The sequence below is a fragment of the Mesoplodon mirus genome, assembly GCF_964341445.2.
Source record: "Mesoplodon mirus genome assembly, chromosome: X".
Classification (NCBI taxonomy): Eukaryota; Metazoa; Chordata; class Mammalia; order Artiodactyla; family Ziphiidae; genus Mesoplodon; species Mesoplodon mirus.
Window position 1 is genome coordinate 37,968,544 of NC_138981.1, and position 18,179 is coordinate 37,986,722.

The 18,179-nt window shown below is 47.2% G+C and overlaps 1 long non-coding RNA gene across 1 annotated transcript; it reads left to right on the plus strand.

Moving 5' to 3' along the window:
- Positions 1 to 620: 620 nt before the first annotated feature.
- LOC309796066 lies at positions 621 to 17,367 on the plus strand. The gene is made up of 3 exons (XR_014292425.1): positions 621 to 1,134; positions 3,088 to 3,168; positions 17,262 to 17,367. It is a non-coding gene; the product is annotated as an uncharacterized lncRNA (long non-coding RNA).
- The last annotated feature ends 812 nt before the right edge of the window (positions 17,368 to 18,179 follow it).

The following is an 18,179-nucleotide window of genomic DNA, read 5'->3' on the forward strand; positions in this document are numbered from 1 at the left end:
TTACTTAGGGCAGACACAGAAAAGAACTTCCTGCTGAAGGCCTCAGGAATTTACCACTCACCAGGGCATGGCTCCACCCCTCGCTAAAGGAGGCCACGAGGTTCCCCCCTCCCCCGCAGGTCCCTGCAGACCGCTGAGGTCATCCTCACCTGAGAAGGGAAGAGGGGTGGGATTACCGCCCCCTCCGTTGCCCTGGGGCTCTGGGCCCGGTGACGCGGGGCATCCTGGCGGAGGCTGGCCCATGTTCGCAGCTGCCTGCCGGGAGCCGGAGCCTGTCAGCTCGAGCGGTAGCGAGGGAAGACGTTTCTGACACAAAAGCCCAGGGGAATCCGCGGAGGAGCTGGGCTGTCATTACTTATTAACAATGGGCCTGATCCCCAGCCAGGCAGGCCCGGGGAAATAGCCTGTGGGGAGGCCGGCCTCCCCGCTACGAGGTGAATTAACACTTTCAGGGCAGGAGGGAGCTGTTCGGGGGGAGGGGGTCAATTGTCACATTTTTGCATGTAAGAGGGGCCATCCTTTACATATGAGGGGCGCGCTCGTCCTCATCTTCCCCTCCCCCTCTCGGTGTCCTCATTCTTCTCTTCCGTTCTCTTGCCCTCTCTGGTTTTAAGCCGGCAAACCCACAGGATGTGGGAGACTGCGCTCCTAGGGAAAAGGAAGATTTGAGCCTGCACGCAGCCAGAAACCTGGGCTTAACGTCCTGAGAGAGGGCCCGCGGAGGCCGGGAGAGGCAGCTGGAGCTGGCAGCTCCTGGTTGCAGACCAGGAAAGGTCAGCGAACTAGCTGGTCGTTAAAGCTGATTATTGCCTATTTTCTCCCCCCGAGGGGTCCTGGGCTCCGGTGCCAGCACGCTCTGTCCCGGCTCCGCGATCTCAGGTGGGCAGAGCCACCCACCCGTGGTGTTGCAGGTCGGGTTTCCTGGGGAAGCAGATGCTGAGACGGAGATTAGCATGCGGGACATTTTGTTAGCATTCTAGGATCAGCACCTGGAGAAGGGAGGGGCTGGAAGCCGAAGCCAGCAAAGGAGGAAACTGAACTACAACGGTAGCCCGACGGAAGCCTCGGCTGACCCCACAGGGAGCTCCGGAGCTGGGGTGACCCTTCGGAGTGGTTCGGAACTGGGCCGGAGGGGTGAGCCTCCGGAGGCTGGCGTGGATCAGCCCCGGGGCTTGGGCTGCTCCAGAAGCCGGCATGGCCCTGGGCAGGGCGGTTTCTTCAGCCTTGGGGAAGGGCTGACAGCTGAAGTCAGGCTGCAGGCAGCCCTCCAGCAGCCGAGGGTGTAAGTCCTTCCTTCCGGAAGGGGGAACACAGCCGCTACCATCACCCTGCCTCCCCCGGAGGACGGCTGAACTGAGGCTTCGCCAAATCGCAACGGGGGCATTGCTCAGGATTCCTGCCTCCGCACAGAGGCCAGCCTGGCCTCCTTTCCTGCTGCATCTCCTCCCACCCCTCCTCCCATCCCTCCTCCCATCCCTCTTTTCTTCCCTCTTCCCTGCAGGGGCTATTCCAGAGGTTTTCAAAATTTTAAAGGCCGTCCAATCCGGTGGGCCAGTGCAAGTTTACAAGGCAGCTGAACTGCCCTAATTGAGGCCGAAGGTCAGGGAGCCCCTCCCTCTGGCCACCGTTGTCTTGCTATAAAACACTTTGTAATCTGTAAAAAGCTGGCTGGCTGAACCCAGAGCATTTTTTTCCTTTCTAATTGGGCGGTTCCAAACTTCACCACAGGGGGTGCTAAATTGTCACGGGCTCTTTTATTTGTGTCAACAGGAGCAGGAAACGTACAGTTGTTATGTGTCTGTAATGTAAATTCCGTGTCTGGATGTATGTATCTGTTCGGTTTCATCTACTTTAGGAGAAGGTAGTCGGCCTACCTGGGGACACGCATTTAGGAATAGTCGGCCATTTTATCACGAGTCCACGCTCCAGAGCCCCCCAAGACCTGAGCTTCAATGAGCACCAGAGCTCTTGCTCATTGGTATAAAGGGCCTTAGAAACGAGTTCCCACTGGCGGAAGCAGTTCGAGGCGGGTGGATTGGTCAGGAATAGGAGCGGTACTTCAGCTCTTGCAGGTCCAGACCGGGAAAATCTGGTGTGCTCCGTGGTTGGTTCTCGTAGGAACGGCACCATGGGCTTGATTCTTAAGTGGTCCTGCGTGCGTCTAGCGGCTGATTTGGTGGATTGTGCGCCTCTGGAGTCGGACTAGAAGGTTAGAGAATCCCGCTGCAAGACTTTCCTTGCATTTGCCTCAGGCAAACTTTCCTGAGAGGCGGCTGCTGGAGCTTTTAAAGGATGGAGGGCTGGAACGTCCCGGAATTTACAGGACCAGTTATATGGCTGCTTTGCGTAGCTTGTTCAGAACTTGGCCTGAAGACTTCCTTTCACAATATCCTGGTGGCATGGTATGGAGAGAGGCCCTACTTCCTTGCCCACCTCGAAAAAGGTACAGAGACTTACCAAAAAGAACCTAATGGGTATTTTTGCAAGACCAAACTGGCTTAGGTCAATTAGCGCCAGCCTAAAACTCCACCCCAGATCCTCTATAAAACCTTAATCAGCTGTGAATTCTCACCTTCCCACATCAATAACCACTGTGTACCTCCATATTTTCTCACGGGTATAATAGGGGTCTAATCCTTGCGTCCTCTGTCATAAGAAGTTGTAAGGACTATATATATTGTGTTCTTAAACCCTGCCAAAAGAGGTTGGATTCACAAATTGGAGACTGATGTCTTGGGGTTGGGGGGAGGTTAAAAACAAAAAATCAGCGCTCAGAAGTGTCCGCAGCAGGGAGGCCCCTGGTGTTCCTCATCAGCAGAAGCGTTTATTAAGGGCCGGTGTGCACCGGGACCACGAACTGCACTGCCGTGTGTCTCCACGTTTCTAGCTCAGATGAAGCTTGACTAGGAACAGTGTCCATCCACACATGGATCCTGCACACAGTCAGATAATCAGTGCACAACTCAAGTGAGAAGATGAGATTAGATCATTAGATCTGACGGCTCGGAATGCTGGTTGCCTGCTGAGGAAGGGAACCAGGGCTGTGATTTACGTTCTCAACTTGGGTTAAATCTTCTCTCCCTACAGCCTGGTCCTGAGGGGTGGAGAGTCAAAGTCACCAGGAAACAGAGGGTTCTCAGCCAGCGGTATTGTGCTCGCCTGTATCAGGTAAGCCCCAATGCTCAAGACCTTAGAGCACAACTTTGGTTCTGAGTGTCTTTCCATCCCTTTAGTGGACAAAGCATTTTCACTGTCAATATCTGGTTGGACCTTTACAGCTGCTGAAAATGTGAGGGTTGCAGGGCAGACAGCTGCATCTCCTTGAGCTCACCAGTAGCTGCCTCCCTTGTTGCTTGCTGATGAAAGTCCAGATTTTTCCTGATATTGGATGGCAGTGTGTTCATGGAAGGCAATCTTAACCCGAGATGATTCATAATTACCCTAAGCCAATCATGATACAAACATGACTTCTTTTTTTTCTTTTTTAAGAAAATTCTAGTTGATTTACGATGTTGTATTAGTTTCAGGTGTCCAGCAAAGTGGTTCAGTTATACACATATATCTATTCTTTTTCAGATTCTTTTCCATTATATGTTATTACAAGCTATTGAATATAGTCCCCTGTGCTATACAGTAGGTCCTTGTTGTTTATCTATTGTATACATAGTAGTGTGTATATATTAATCCTAAGCTCCTAATTTATCCCTTCCCCCCTTCCCCTTTGGCAACCATAAATTTGTTTTCTATGTGTATGGGTCTGTTTCTGTTTTGTAAATAAGTTCATCTGTGTCATTTTTTTAGATTCCACATATAAGTGATATAATGATATTTGTCGTTCTCTGTCTGGCTTACTTAGTATGATAATCTCTAGGTCCATCCATGTTGCTGCAAATGGCATTATTTCGTTCTTTTTTATGGCTGAGTAATATTCCATTGTGTATATACACCACATCTTCTTTATCCATTCTTCTGTTTATGGACACTTAAGTTGCTTTCATGTCTCGGCTATTGTAAATAGTGCTGCTATGCATATTGAGGTGCATGTATCTTTTCGAATTAGCATTTTCGTCTTTCCCGGATATATGCCCAGGAGTGGGATTGCTGGATCATATATGGTAACTCTAGTTTTTTTGCAAACATCACTTCGTGATGATTTAGTTTAGGGACGTCCCTGTCCTGGCCAATAGAGCTTAACAGGGATCCTGGTGGGGGCGTTTCTCAGAAGTATTTTTCTCCTCGAAAAAAGAGAAATGCTTATGGAGATTGCTGCCACCATCACCCATCCACGTTCTACAGCTTTCGAATGCTGTTGTAAGGATATGAGATATTGGAGCAGCAGCAGTCATTTTGTGACTGTGAGGGGATGATGAAACAGAAAGGTAGAAAGAGCCTGGCTCCTCGATGACCTCTTTGGCCATCAAACCCAAGACCACCTGCCTCTGAGCTTCCTGTCATATGCAAGATTAATATACCCTTATTGTTTAAAATGCTTTTTATTGGCTACACTGCTGAGAGCATCCTAATGGGTACAATCCCCATTTAATAGTTTAAAAAGTTAAGCGAGATTAGGTTATAGAATTAATTAGTGGCAGAGAGGGGCCTAGAATCCAAGGGTTCCAATTTCATCCAGGGTACTCTTCTCTACCTCTGAACTCTACAGAGTCTTAGGGAACCCCGGGATCCTCCTCAAGGCCAAGAGTGCCGATGATTAGGCTCTGTGCCCCTGTCTCTCTTCCTACACCCAAATCAGAGCAGCATGGCTTTTATCTGATTTATCTTATTGGCCTCTCACTAACATTCTGTTTGAAACAAGACTATGAGGCTTAAACTTATTTCAAAACCACTGTCCCCCCCTTACCGTTTACAACAGTGGCCAGCTCTTTACACCACCAGAGTGGAAATTGTAAAGAAAGTGTCTTTTCTAAGAGGAAATGTGGGGAAGGGGGAATATCTTAGTTCCCAGGTTTAAGCCCAGGGATCCTAGCAAACCGCTCACTCACATGCTTACACATACAAGCCACAGACACACACACAAATGCACTTTTTTTTTTTTTTTTTTTTTTTGCGGTACGCGGGCCTCTCACCGTTGTGGCCTCTCCCGTTGCGGAGCACAGGCTCCGGACGCGCAGGCTCAGCGGCCATGGCTCATGGGCCCAGCTGCTCCGTGGCATGTGGGATCTTCCCGGACCAGGGCACGAACCCGTGTCCCCTACATTGGCAGGCGGACTCTCAACCACTGCGCCACCAGGGAAGCCCTCAAATGCACTTCTGAAGCGTGTGCATGCAGACGCACTATTCACTTGATTCTTCATCCTCTTAGGCGCTCTGGGGTTGTAAGGCAGAATGAGACACAGTGAGGTTAGCACAGGTGCTGGGGTTTACGGAGGCCCCCGGAAGGCCGAGCGCGAGCAAGGGCTCCTGCCTTGGTTCTGGAAACTGCAGCAGGCAAGGCCATACTTGTCATCTGGTCTCGTCGTTGGCTGTTCCAGACTCCAGGGCCACCTCCATTCTCGAGACCCAGCTTGTCTTGACTCCTACCACTTGCTCTATCAAGGTGCCCAGAATTGGATCTGGGCACTTCGATCTGATCGAGTGGGCTCTGCGCCACACTGCATGGGCCCACCAGCCCCGCTCGGGCTGGACAGAGTTCTCAGGCAGGATGCTTCATGTTTTTCTGGGGTGCCGATTCCTGATCCAATCAATGGTATCAGGGTAACAGAGTTAAATGACACAAAACACAGGTGGCAGCTTATGCAAAAGGAACCTGGCTCTCCTTAAAATGGGGTTATGAGCATTGCAAGTGCCTGACATTTGATCAGCCCCAGTGCAGCCTCCCGAGAACAACTGGGAACTACCTTCCTCCCCTCTCTCAACTCCTCTATGCGCCCCCTCCTTCCCGTCCCTTCCTTCGTTCCTTCATTCAGGAAACATTTCTTCACTGCCTACTGTTCCCGTTATCTATTGCTGTGTAATAGACAATCCCCAAACCTAGTGGCTTCCAAAGAAAACCATTTTATTATATCTCACAACTCAGAATTCAGGCAGGGCTAGGCTGGGCAATTCTTTTTTTTTTTAAACAAATTTATTTATTTATTTATTTATTGGCTGCATTGGGTCTCCGTTGCTGCACGCGGGCTTTCTCTAGTTGCGGCGAGCGGGGGCTACTCTTCCTCGTGGTGCACGGGCTCTAGGCACGTGGGCTGCAGTAGTTGTGGCCCACGGGCTCAGTAGTTGTGGCTCGCGGGCTCTAGAGCGCAGGCTCAGTAGTTGTGGCGCACGGGCTTAGTTGCTCCATGGCATGTGGGATCTTCCCGGACAAGGGCTCGAACCCGTGTCCCCTGCATTGGCAGGCAGATTCTTAACCACTGCGCCACCAGGGAAGTCCCTGGGTAATTCTTTTGCTCCTCCTGGCATCGCTGTGATCACTCAGTGGTATTCGCTGGCGGCCTGGCTGGTCAGGAAGGTCAAGGTGGACCATGACGAGTGCCTGGGCAGGAAAGGCTAGAACGTTTGGGTCACTGGACTGCACTCCTTCTTTATGCCCCTCCGGGCCCCTCCAGTAGGTGAGTGTGACTTTGTACATGGTGACTGTAAGAGTGAGCATTCCAAGAGACAGGAACTGGAAGCTGCCAGTCTCTTGAGGCCTGGGCACCAAAATGGGCACAGCATCCCTTCTGCCGTACTCTATTCGTCAAAGAAGTCACAAAGGCCACCCAGATTGAAAGGGGGTGGGACGAGAGCCTAGTCTCTGTCCTCTCTATGGGAGGAGTGTGAAAGCATGGGTGGCCAGCTTGAATCTGTCACCTCTCCTATCTGCTGGGAATCGTGAGAGATGCTGTTAAGTAAAAGAGCGAATAACACGAGTACTGCTATTTCGTTCCCTTTTTCCTTCCTCTGGGTTAAGGCCAGATCTGGGGGTAGACTTTCCCATTTCCCTAAGTTACTAGAGAAATTCTGCTTGACATTGTAGTGGGGGTGAGTGCAGCAGGGAGATGAGAGACAGAATCTGGGCAGCGCAGGGCTACTCTTAGGAGGTCATGTGGGCTGGGGTGAGATCCAGGAGAGAAGACACTGCAGCTGAGATGACCGTGGCGAGGAAGGGCGTGCGGGGGTAGGGTGGCAAAGAGGAAGGCGCTGTGGTGATCGTTGGGAAGGGAGGACCTTGACGTCGTCTGAATCTGAGTTCCTTCTAAAAGCAGAGCCTGGGGCTTCCCTGGTGGCGCAGTGGTTGAGAGTCCGCCTGCCGATGCAGGGGACACGGGTTCGTGCCCCGGTCCAGGAGGATCCCACATGCCGTGAAGCGGCTGGGCCCGTGAGCCATGGCCGCTGAGCCTGCATGTCCGGAGCCTGTGCTCCGCAATGGGAGAGGCCACAGCAGTGAGAGGCCCGCGTACCCCCCCCCCAAAAAAATAAATAAATAAATAAAATAAAAGCAGAGCCTGAAAATGAAGACTTGGGTGCAGGGAGTTCCTTTGGGAAATGACCCCCAGGAAGCACGGTGAGGGGGAAGGGAAGGAAACCAGTAAAGGGTGAGCTGAGGGGCAGGTGGGCTTCTGGGGCTCAGTCATGCTGGAGCCCCCGGGAGACTCTGCAGGAGCCACTCCAGAGTTGTCAGCTGAAGAGCAGAAAGCTGCGCTATTTATACACCAAATTACTTCCATCATTGATCAAGGGTTGATCCTAGGGTCTTAAGCTTCCAGTACTTTTGCCCCACTCTGCACTGGTGACCATGCCAGGATAGTCACTGTGCCCAGGAGCTGCCTGTTGGTGGCCTCCAGGGTGGCTATGAAGGTCTGCCGAGACGGTTTATGATGAGAATTTCTAGTCCCTTTGCGTGGGACATGGACAGGGCCTCTGCCTCACACGCCTCCAGGGGGCGCCCGTCACATTGTCTTTCATGTGAAGGGTGCCCCCCCGGCTGTGCCCCGTAACCCCCCCTCCTCCACCTTCCCACGAATTCATCATTACAACCCACAGGCCCACGAATGCTTTGGGAGCCAGCAGATTCTCTCTGAGGTACGTAACGAATGCCAAGTCCTAAGTCAAGGTCGGCTCTGGGCCAAAACAGAGACACTGATGGGGACAAGTGGTGCATGTGGTTACCCCGTACTGGTCTCCATGCAGCACAGAGTCCAGGAAGAAGGGGAAAGAAGCACCTTCATAAACACCAGGCCAAACTCTGGGACCCCTTTTCGTGTTTTCCAGTGCTTAAGAAACACATGGAGTACTTAGTCCACTGAGGGCAGACCAAGTTAGCAGGTTCGTTCACCCTTTGTGGAGAAAGTGACTTGACCCCTCTGAGTTTCTGTCTCCCCACCTAGAGTCATCTCTGAGGCCTCTTAATAGCCTAGCAGGCTGTGATCTGTGATTCTACGGGGAAGGAGTGAGACGATGCGTCTCAGTGAACACTGGGAAGTTAAAAGTACTGTACAAACTGAAAGCTTTCATGCGATTGTAACTGTTATGGCAACACAGCGCTCTGTGGAAACAGCCTCCACCTCGGTTTATGCTCCTCCTGTAGGAGCCCTGACCCCACGCTCCATCACCCTGCCTCCCAGACTCCTAGCAGGATCTCTGTGTCCTTGGTGACTCCGTGAAACCTATGTTGAGCGACTCTGCCTTTCTAGTGGTCTCTTCTTGACAGGGGAAGAGGGCACCCCAGACCCCTAGTTCATCCATATGCCCTAAGATGCCTCGGGCCACACCACAAGGGCCCAATTCACCAGTTCATGCCCATACCGCCTTCTGCGTGGACTCTGATGGGTGTGTTGAGACAGGCAGGCCTTTTTGTTCCAACTGCCCTCGGTTAGGGAGCCTTTTCAACGGTCCTGGTTCTAAAATTATCTCTAGACTGCCTCCTTAGGTTGCTCTTGGCTGTAGGTGACAGAAACCCCCAAGACAGGAAGAGCTCCAAGATGATACTTCAAGGCTCCTCTCCTCTCTAATCCTCTCAGCTCTGCCTTTCTGGGTATGTGTGTTCAGTTTCAGCCTCCAACTGGTCCCAAAAAGGCTGCTGAAGTTCCAGGCATCACATTGCAGGTACACAATCTCTAATAGCAAAGAACAGGCCCTTCCAGCCAGAGATGATATTCAAAATATTCAGCAACCAGTACAGCAGGGTATGGACCAGTGAGAAGAAACTCTAGCTATACTGGCATGGGCCTGCTGAATGTCAGTGTTTCCAGGGTTGCTTCTGTAACAGGAAGGAGGGCCCCCACCAGAATTAGCTCATAGCTCATTGGCCGGCAGTGGATCACATGACCCCACCAGTTTCTGGGGGTTAGAATGGTAAAGATTTTGCCATGAATTGGGGGTGGAATCCCCTTTCTCTCTTTTTTTTTTTTTTGGTACTAGGGCCTCTCACTGTTGTGGCCTCTCCCGTTGCGGAGCACAGGCTCTGGACGCGCAGGCTCAGTGGCCATGGCTCATGGGCCCAGCCGCTCCACGGCATGTGGGATCCTCCCGGACTGGGGCACGAACCCCATGTCCCCTGCATTGGCAGGTGGACTCTCAACCACTGCGCCACCAGGGAAGTCTGGAATCCCCTTTCTTGAGGGTGGACATGTGAATTAGATTCGGGTTCCTTTAGCAGGTTGGAGGCTGGGGGAACCCATCAATCTCACCTTCCTCCCAGGCTCACACCTCCCCACCATCACCCCTCTGAAATCAGACTCCTTATGCCGGCCTCAGATCCACTGTTAAATCCGACCTGAATATCTTGTGTGTGTGTTTTTAAAAACTTTTTATTTTGAAAACACTGCAAACCTACAGATTTGAAATTGCAAGAACAGGGCCACAAACTCCCATATACACTTCACCCAGATTCAGTTGTTGTTACTTTGGTGGAATAATTTAGTCAGTGGCAGACATCGTTTTTTTTTGCTTTTTTAAAAAAACTTTTTATTTTATATTGGAGTATAGTTGATTAACAATGTTGTGACAGTTTCAGGTGTACAGCAAAGTGATTCAGTTATACATATACATGTATCCTTTTTTTTTTTTTTTTTTTTTGGCTGTGTTGGGTCTTTGTTGCGGCGTGCGGGCTTCTCTCTAGTTGTGGCGCACAGGCTCCAGAGCGCGCGGACTCAGTAGTTGTGGCACGCAGGCTTAGTTTCCCTGTGGCATGTGGGATCTTAGTTCCCTGACCAGGGATCGAACCCATGTCCCCTGCATTGGAAGATGGATTCTTAACCACTGCACCACCAGGGAAGTCCCCCATGTATCTATACTTTTTCAAATTCTTTTCCCATTTAGGTTGTTACATAACATTGAGCAGAGTTCCCCTACGCTATACAGTAGGTCCTTGTTGGTTATCCATTTTAAATATAGCAGTGTGGGGCTTCCCTGGTGGCTCAGTGGTTAAGAATCCGCCTGCCAATGCAGGGGACATGGGTTCAAGCCCTGGTCCGCGGAGATCCCACATGCCACGGAGCAACTAAGCCCGTGCGCCACAACTACTGAGCCTGCGCTCTAGAGCCTGTGAGCCACAACTACTGATCCCGCGCGCCTAGAGCCCGTGCTCCGCAACAAGAGAAGGCACCGCAGTGGAAAGCCCGCACACGGCAACGAAGAGTAGCCCCTGCTCGCCACAACTAGAGAAAGCCCGCTGCAGCAACGAAGACCCAACGCAGCCATGAATCAATCAATTAATCAATCTAAAAAAATATATACATATATATATATAGCAGTGTGTACCTGTCAATCCCAGACTCCCTATCTTCACTCCTAAATCTTGAGTGTGATTCTCCAAAGAACAAAGACATTTGCTTACATAATCACAGTACAATGATCACATTCAGGAAATTGAACATTAATGCAATACTTATGATCTAACACAGAGCACACATTCACATTTCACCAGTTGTCCTGAAATTGTGCCCTTTAGTGATTGCTATGCTCCCGGGTTTTATCCAGGATCACATATTATTTTTGGCCACCTGGTCACTTCACTCCCCTTCAGCCTGGACCAGCTCCTCAGCCTGACCTTTGTTGTTCCTGATACTGACAGTTTTGAAAAGTACAGCCCCTTTTTGCAAAATGTCACTCAGTTTGGGTTTGTTTGATGTTTTCTTATGGTTAGATTCAACTGAGCATCTTGGTTTTGCCCCTTTGCTGCTTTCTGCAACTGAAAGTGCTTTAAGCTTTTATGAAAGTTATGTTTATGATGTCTGCAAAGTATAAATACTATTCGGTTCAGTTAGGCCCATTTCATGGATGGACAGACTGAACACTTCTAAATGAGTCAATTTGGGAGAGCCTAGGATAAGGTTAATAGAAGAGGGCTTGTGACCAACCAGCCATTTCTGCTCAGCTGCCTGCCTTTCTACCTCTCCTTTGCTCACACCCCGTCTCTCCTTCTCCTTGGGCTTAATTGATAGGTGAATTAATGAATGTTTGGCCAGGCGGGGGGGCCAGGAGGCTATTTAGAGCCTGCAGAGCTTGCTTTTTAGGTAAGGTGGGGATGAGTCTGCCAGCAGCCTTCCAGTGCTTTTGTTAGTTTGCATTTTATTCAGTGCCTTTTCTCTCGGCAACTCAAGGCCTTTTGCAGAGTCTTATGTAATGAAAAATAATTCTGCAAGGTAGGCAGACCAGGCAAGGCCACAGTACATAAACCACATTCCTTATACACACACGCAGCAGCCTTGCTGGGGCCCATCTGTGTTGGGGCAGCGACATTTGACATTTGTGGCACTTAGAGACCCTAAGGGAGCAAAGACATAGGCAAAGGGGGATGCAGTTGCCTTTGCTAAGCTCCAAGGAGGCCCCTCTCCCTGTGCTTGGGTGACTGACTCTTAAATAAGAAAAGGAGGGACTTTAAGAGAGAGAGGTAAGGGAGGGAGGAATGATCAAAAGGAAGGAGTCAGTACGTACAAGAAAAGGTGCTCAACAACCTTGGTCATCGGGAAATGTAAATTCAAACCACTCTGAGATCATAGTATACCCATCAGAATGACTAATACGTCAAAACTAATACTAAGAACTGGTAAGGATGGGGAGCGACTGGAACTTCATAGACTGCTGATTGGCTAGAACTTGGCACAGCCATTATGGAAAACTGACTGGTAACCACTAAACTGAACAGATTCTCACCCTATGACCCAGCAGTTCCCCTCCTGGGGAAATACCCACAGATGAGTACATACGTTCACTAAAAGACCTGCAATATAACGTTCATCACACTATTCCATTAGCCCCAAACTAGGGACTACCCAAATGTTCAAATGTTCATCAGAAGTACAAAGGATAAATAAAGTGTGGTACATTTATGTTGTGGGATATTATGCAGCCATGAAAAAGGACAAGCTACTTCTTTGTGTAATATATAGACACTCTCATGTACAGAATGTGGAGTGAAAGAAGACAGACAATAAAGACTGAATTCTGCATAATTTTATCTACATAAAGTTTAAAACCAGGCTAAAGTAATCTGTGGGGACAGAAATGAGAAGAGTGGTTACCTACTGACTGGGAGGCATGAAGGGGCCATCTGGGGTGCTGGTAATGGTCTGTATCTTGACCTTGGTGCTGAGGAACACATGAGTTTACTTTGTAAAAATTCATTGAGCTGTACATTGATGACGTGATACTTCAAAAAAGGTTTACAGGGCTTCCCTGGTGGCGCAGTGGTTGAGAGTCCGCCTGCTGATGCAGGGGACGCGGGTTCATGCCCCGGTCCGGGAAGGTCCCACGTGCTGCGGAGCGGCTAGGCCCGTGAGCCATGGCCACTGAGCCTGCGCGTCCGGAGCCTGTGCTCCGCAACGGGAGAGGCCACAACAGTGAGAGGCCCGCGTACCACAAAAAAAAAAAAAAAAAAAAAGGTTTACAATAAGGCAGGGAGGAGGAAGAGTAAGGGAAACACAGATGTGCCTCTATTGGCGAGCAGGTTGGATTCCACTAACTGTCCTTGAATCCATTTGTTCCTTTATCCAAAGGGACCACCACTCACTCCACCTGTTCGTGGCAGCAGAGTTAGTATACCTTTTTATTTTCTGGCACTTAGCTTTCCATCAAAGTTTGTGGGCCAAAATTTCATAAGCAGAGAAGCTTCTATTTAGAGCAAGGCTAAGGGCATTAGCGATTTATGACTTCATTCATTGATTCATTCATTCAACCATCAAAGGCAGGATGAGTTATGTGATTCTGGAAGCCTTTGGCTAGAACTCTTCATTTCTAGATGTCCTCTCATCAGCAACAAGACATTTCAGCCCATCTGGGGAAAAAGTCAGAGGTGGGATGGGGACTGTAAAAACTGCCTTCTATCCCATTTTCCCTAGATTTCTGAATAGGGAGGCTAATTCCTGCCAGAGTGGAACATGACAAGGTAGTGACAGCTTTGAAAGAGGGCCCCCATAACAAAGTACTGCAAACTGGGTGGTGTCAACAACAGAAATGTCTTGTCCCATCATTCTGGGGACTAGAAGTCCAAGATCAAGGTGTGGGCAAGGTTGGTTCCTTCTGAGGGTGTGAGGGAGAATCTGTCGCAGGCCTCTCGCCTAGATTCTAGTGGTTTACTGGCAGTCTTTGGCGTTCCTTGGTGTGTGTCTGTCTCCAAATTTCCCCTTTTTATAAGAACACCAGTCATACTGGACTAGGGCCCACTCTAATGACTTCATTTTAACGTGATTACCTCTGCAAACCTTATATCCTAATAAGGTCACATTCTGAAGTACTGGGGGGTTAGGACTTCAACATACAAGCATACCTTGTTTATTGCATTTTGCTTTATTGTACCTCACAGATACTGTGTTTTTTACAAACTGAAGTTTTGTAGCAACCCTCGGTTGAACAGTCTATTGATGCCATTTTTCCAATAGCGTTTGCTCACTTCGTTTCTCTGAGTCGCATTTTGGTAATTCTTGCAATATTTCAAACCTTTTTACTGTTATTATATTTGTTATGGTGATCTGTAATCAGTGATCTTTGGTGTTACTATTGTCATTGTTTCAGGGTGCCACGAACCGCACCCATGTAAGATGGTGAACTTAATCGATAAATGTTGTGTGTGCGTTCTGACTGCTCCACTGCCTGGCCATTCCCCCATCTTTCCCCTTCTCCTTGGGCCTCCCTATTCCCAAGACAGAACAATATCAAAATTAGGCCAATGAATAACCCTACAGTGGCTTCTAAGTGTTTAAGTGAAAGGAAGGGTCGCATGTCTCTGACTTTAAATCAAAAGCTAGAAATGATGAACTTAGTGAGGAAGGCACATCGAAAGCCAAGATAGGCTGGAAGCTAGGCCTCTTGCATGAAACAGTTAGCCAAGTTGTGAATACAAGGGAAAAGTTCTTGAAGGAAATGAAAAGTGCTACTCTAGGGAACACACAAATGATAAGAAAGCAAACAACCTTATTGCTGATATGGAGAAAGTTCTAGTGGTCTGGGTAGAAGATCAAACCAACCACAACATTACCTTAAGCCAAAGCCTAATCCAGAGCAAGACCCTAACTTTCTTTAATTCTATGAAGGCTGAGAGGGGTGAGAAAGCTGCAGAAGAAAAGTGTGAAGCTAGCAGAGGTTGGTTCATGAGGTTGAAGGAAAGAAGCTGTCTCCAGAACATCAAAGTGCAAGGTGCAGCAGCAAGGCCTGATATAGAAGCTACAGCAAGTTACCCAGAAGATCCAGCTAAGACCATTAATGAAAGTGGTTACACTAAACAACAGATCTTCAATGTAGGCGAAACAGCCTTCTATTGGAAGAAGCTGCCATGTAGGACTCTCATAGCTAGAGAGGAGAAGTCAGTGCCTGGCTTCAGAGGACAGGGTGACTCTCTTGTTAGGAGCTAACGATGCAGCTGGCACCTTTAAGTTGAAGCCAATGCTCATTTACCATTCCGAAAATCCTAGGAGCCTTAAGAATTATGCTAAATCTACTCAGCCTCTGCTCTATAAATAGAACAACAAAGCCTGGATAATAGCACATCTGTTTACAACATGGTTTACTGAATATATGGAGCCCACTGTTGAGACCTACTGCTCAGAAAAAAAGATTTGTCTCAAAATATTACTGCTCATTGACAGTGTACCCAAATGCTCTGATGGAGATGTGCAGTGAGATTTCATGTTGTTTTTATGCCTGCTAACGTAACATCCATTCTGTGGCCCATGGATCGAGGAGTCATTTCGACTTTCAAGTCTTATTATTTGGGAAATACATTTCATAAGGCTGTAGCTGTCACGGATAGTGATTCCTCTGATGGATCTGGGCAAAGCCAATTGAAGACCTTCTGGAAAGGATTCACCATTCTTGATGCCATGAAGAACTTTCGTCATTCGTGGGAAGAGGTCAAAATATCACATTAACAGGGATTTGGGAGAAGTTGATTCCAACCCTCTTGGATGACTCTGGGGCGTTCAAGACTTCAGTGGAGGAAGGAACTGCAGATGTGGTGGAAATAGCAAGAGAACTAGCATTAGAAGTAGAGCCTGAAGATGTGTCTGAATTGCTGCAATCTCATGATAAAACTGTAACGGATGAGGAGTTGCTTCTTATGGATGAGCAAAGAAAGTGGTTTCTTGAAATGGAATCGACTCCTGGTGACGATGCTGTGAAGATTGTTGAAATGACGACAAAGGATTTCCAATATGACAGAAACTAAACTTAGTTGACAAAGCAGCGGCAGGGTTTGAGAAGATTGACTCCAATTTTTGAAAGAAGTTCTGCTGTGGGTAAAATGCTATCAAACAGCATTATATGCTACAGAGAAATCGTTTGTGAAAGGAAGAGTCAATTGACGTGGCCGACTTCATTGTCTCATTTTAAGAAATTGCCACGGACACCCAGAAATTGTCAGCTACCACCACCCTGATCAGTCAGCAGCCGTCAACATAGAGGCAAGACCCTCCACCAGCAAAAAGGTTACGAGTCACAGGAGACTCAGATGATGGTTTGCGTTTTTTGAGCAATGAAGTATTTTTACATTAAGATATGTACATTTTTAAAGACATAGTGCTGTTGCACCACTTAACACATTATTGACCGGGGGATTTTTGCAGAAACTAATGCCTGTGGCCGGCGATTTGTTCTGTTAAGTGAATATTGAAACACCCACGTTTGAGTAAATATCAACAACTTTTTTGCACTTAATGTATTTATTTGAAACTTTGAACATGTTTTACTAAAGCATTCTAATATTTCGTTAGAGTGTGATAGGCGGTATAGCAGGCACCTCTGAGCAGGGGAACACAACATCTATTACAAATATACCGTGTTTCACTGTGCTTTCCCCTGGAAGAGCAGACTCTAAACTTTCTGGTGGCTTTTTTAATTTTTAGTCCTGTGGGTATTATTTGGTGGCTTTTTTTTTTAGTCCTGTGGGTATTATTTCCTCTAGAAGATGTTTGTTTATTTTACCTGATGATCGACAAGGTGGGTCTTTGCAGGGGGCTCTTTCAGAAACGCCACAAGAAGGACCAGGTGCGGGACTACCACTACATTCACCAGGATGGTCAGTTACCCATTCTCTAGCTACTGCTAACAAAAATTGCTTGTAAGACATTTTATTCTGTGCACTAAGGCTACAATAAATTTTAAACGCATTGAATAAACCGCAATTAATCAAATAGAAATCCACTTTCTTATACCATTTTCAAGTTTTCCGGAAGATATTGAAATTTGCCAGATATTGATCAGATCGATCAACTCCTTTCATATATTTTTTGTACTCTAATATACAAGTGGGCTTAGTTATCTGATGGCCAGTCCTCCTGTCTTCCTTTCCTGTATATGCTGTGGAGGTGTTATGAATAGTGTCACCATGCAGACTAACCTCTTGTCTTTCCATATAAGACGAATCACTTCTCCCTTCTGTAAGAATGTCATTTCTCCCCTCTGTAGATTTTTACCTTTCTCCTTTAATTGGTTCAGTAGACCACGACTGTCTCTTATAGTCCCACAAACTCTGGTTTTATTTTTCAACAATATTTCAGATGTGGACACATTGTTGTAATAATTGTCTTGGTAAATATGGTGACATGAACCAAGATAAGGTTGTAGGACCGATAATATTGTTTCTTGCAGTTTCTTTCCTTCACCCGTGTAAATCTCAAGGTTGCATATATATCCAGTTTCACTTTTGCTAAGCACCCTGACCAAAATTCCATATTTTGTAAGTTTTCCGGGATTATAGGTTTTGAATCTGAGTCGTCCTCTCCACTTTATCATTGCCTCCTCAAGTGATAGCTCTTGTTTAGGTATATAGATCGATTGAAATTTGGGTAGAAAATAATACAAAAGAGATTTAACTTTTGAAATTCTGTCCGCAGGAAGTGGAGCTTCTGAGTTATCGTTAAAGTGAAGAAATGTCATTATTTGTTTGAACCTTCTTCTCGTCATAATCTTTGGAAAGGTAGGTGTTTCAAGTAAGGGATCAGTCGACCAATATTCTTTCCAGTGTGACTTTCTTATTTGTCCCATCAAAATTACTAATCCAAGAAACTTATCCGTGTCACTATTGGTTACATCAGTCCATTTTAAAGCCTTATCATACTTTTTATATGATTTTTCATTGTGTCGGTGATACAAGTTGTTTGAGAAGCAACCAACTTGAAAAAGGCATTCCAAAAATTAATTCTGTTGTTTCGCTAACACTTTGCAGGTTATTACATTCAGTAGTCACACCTGACACACCTGCAAAGTCTCCTAATTTTCGTGAAATGTGAAGTCTTCTAATTTTCAATCCACTCTTCTGTAGAAGCAAAGGAGCATTCTCCAGCACCGTGAGTTTCATTTTCACTTTTTGTATCAGAATCAATCACTAAGGTTTTTTGTCTTTTGTTTGGTCTAATATTCACATTGTCTGAATCAGAACTATATTCTGAAGAACTGTCATCTTCTGAGATGCTAGTATATATGTTGCTCAGACAATCAGAGAAAGTATTGGTATCTGCATAAGATTCACCAGGAAATTTTTCTTCACTCCAAACTTTGCGACGCATCATTTTTGAAAATTTCACGGTAGTAAACTTGCATTTATAATATACACAAGGTTGGAACAAAAACCTAACGGAGCAAAATGTGAGTGATAGCGAGAATCATAAGTTGTATAATGGACCCTTGATCAATTTTAAGCTCTAACAGCTTCGCATGGTGATGTTAATTGTATCACTCTCTAAAAACGTATTGATATGTCTCTGGTCAATAACGTTCGGGTAGCAAAATATGTATTAATACGTCTCCGGTCA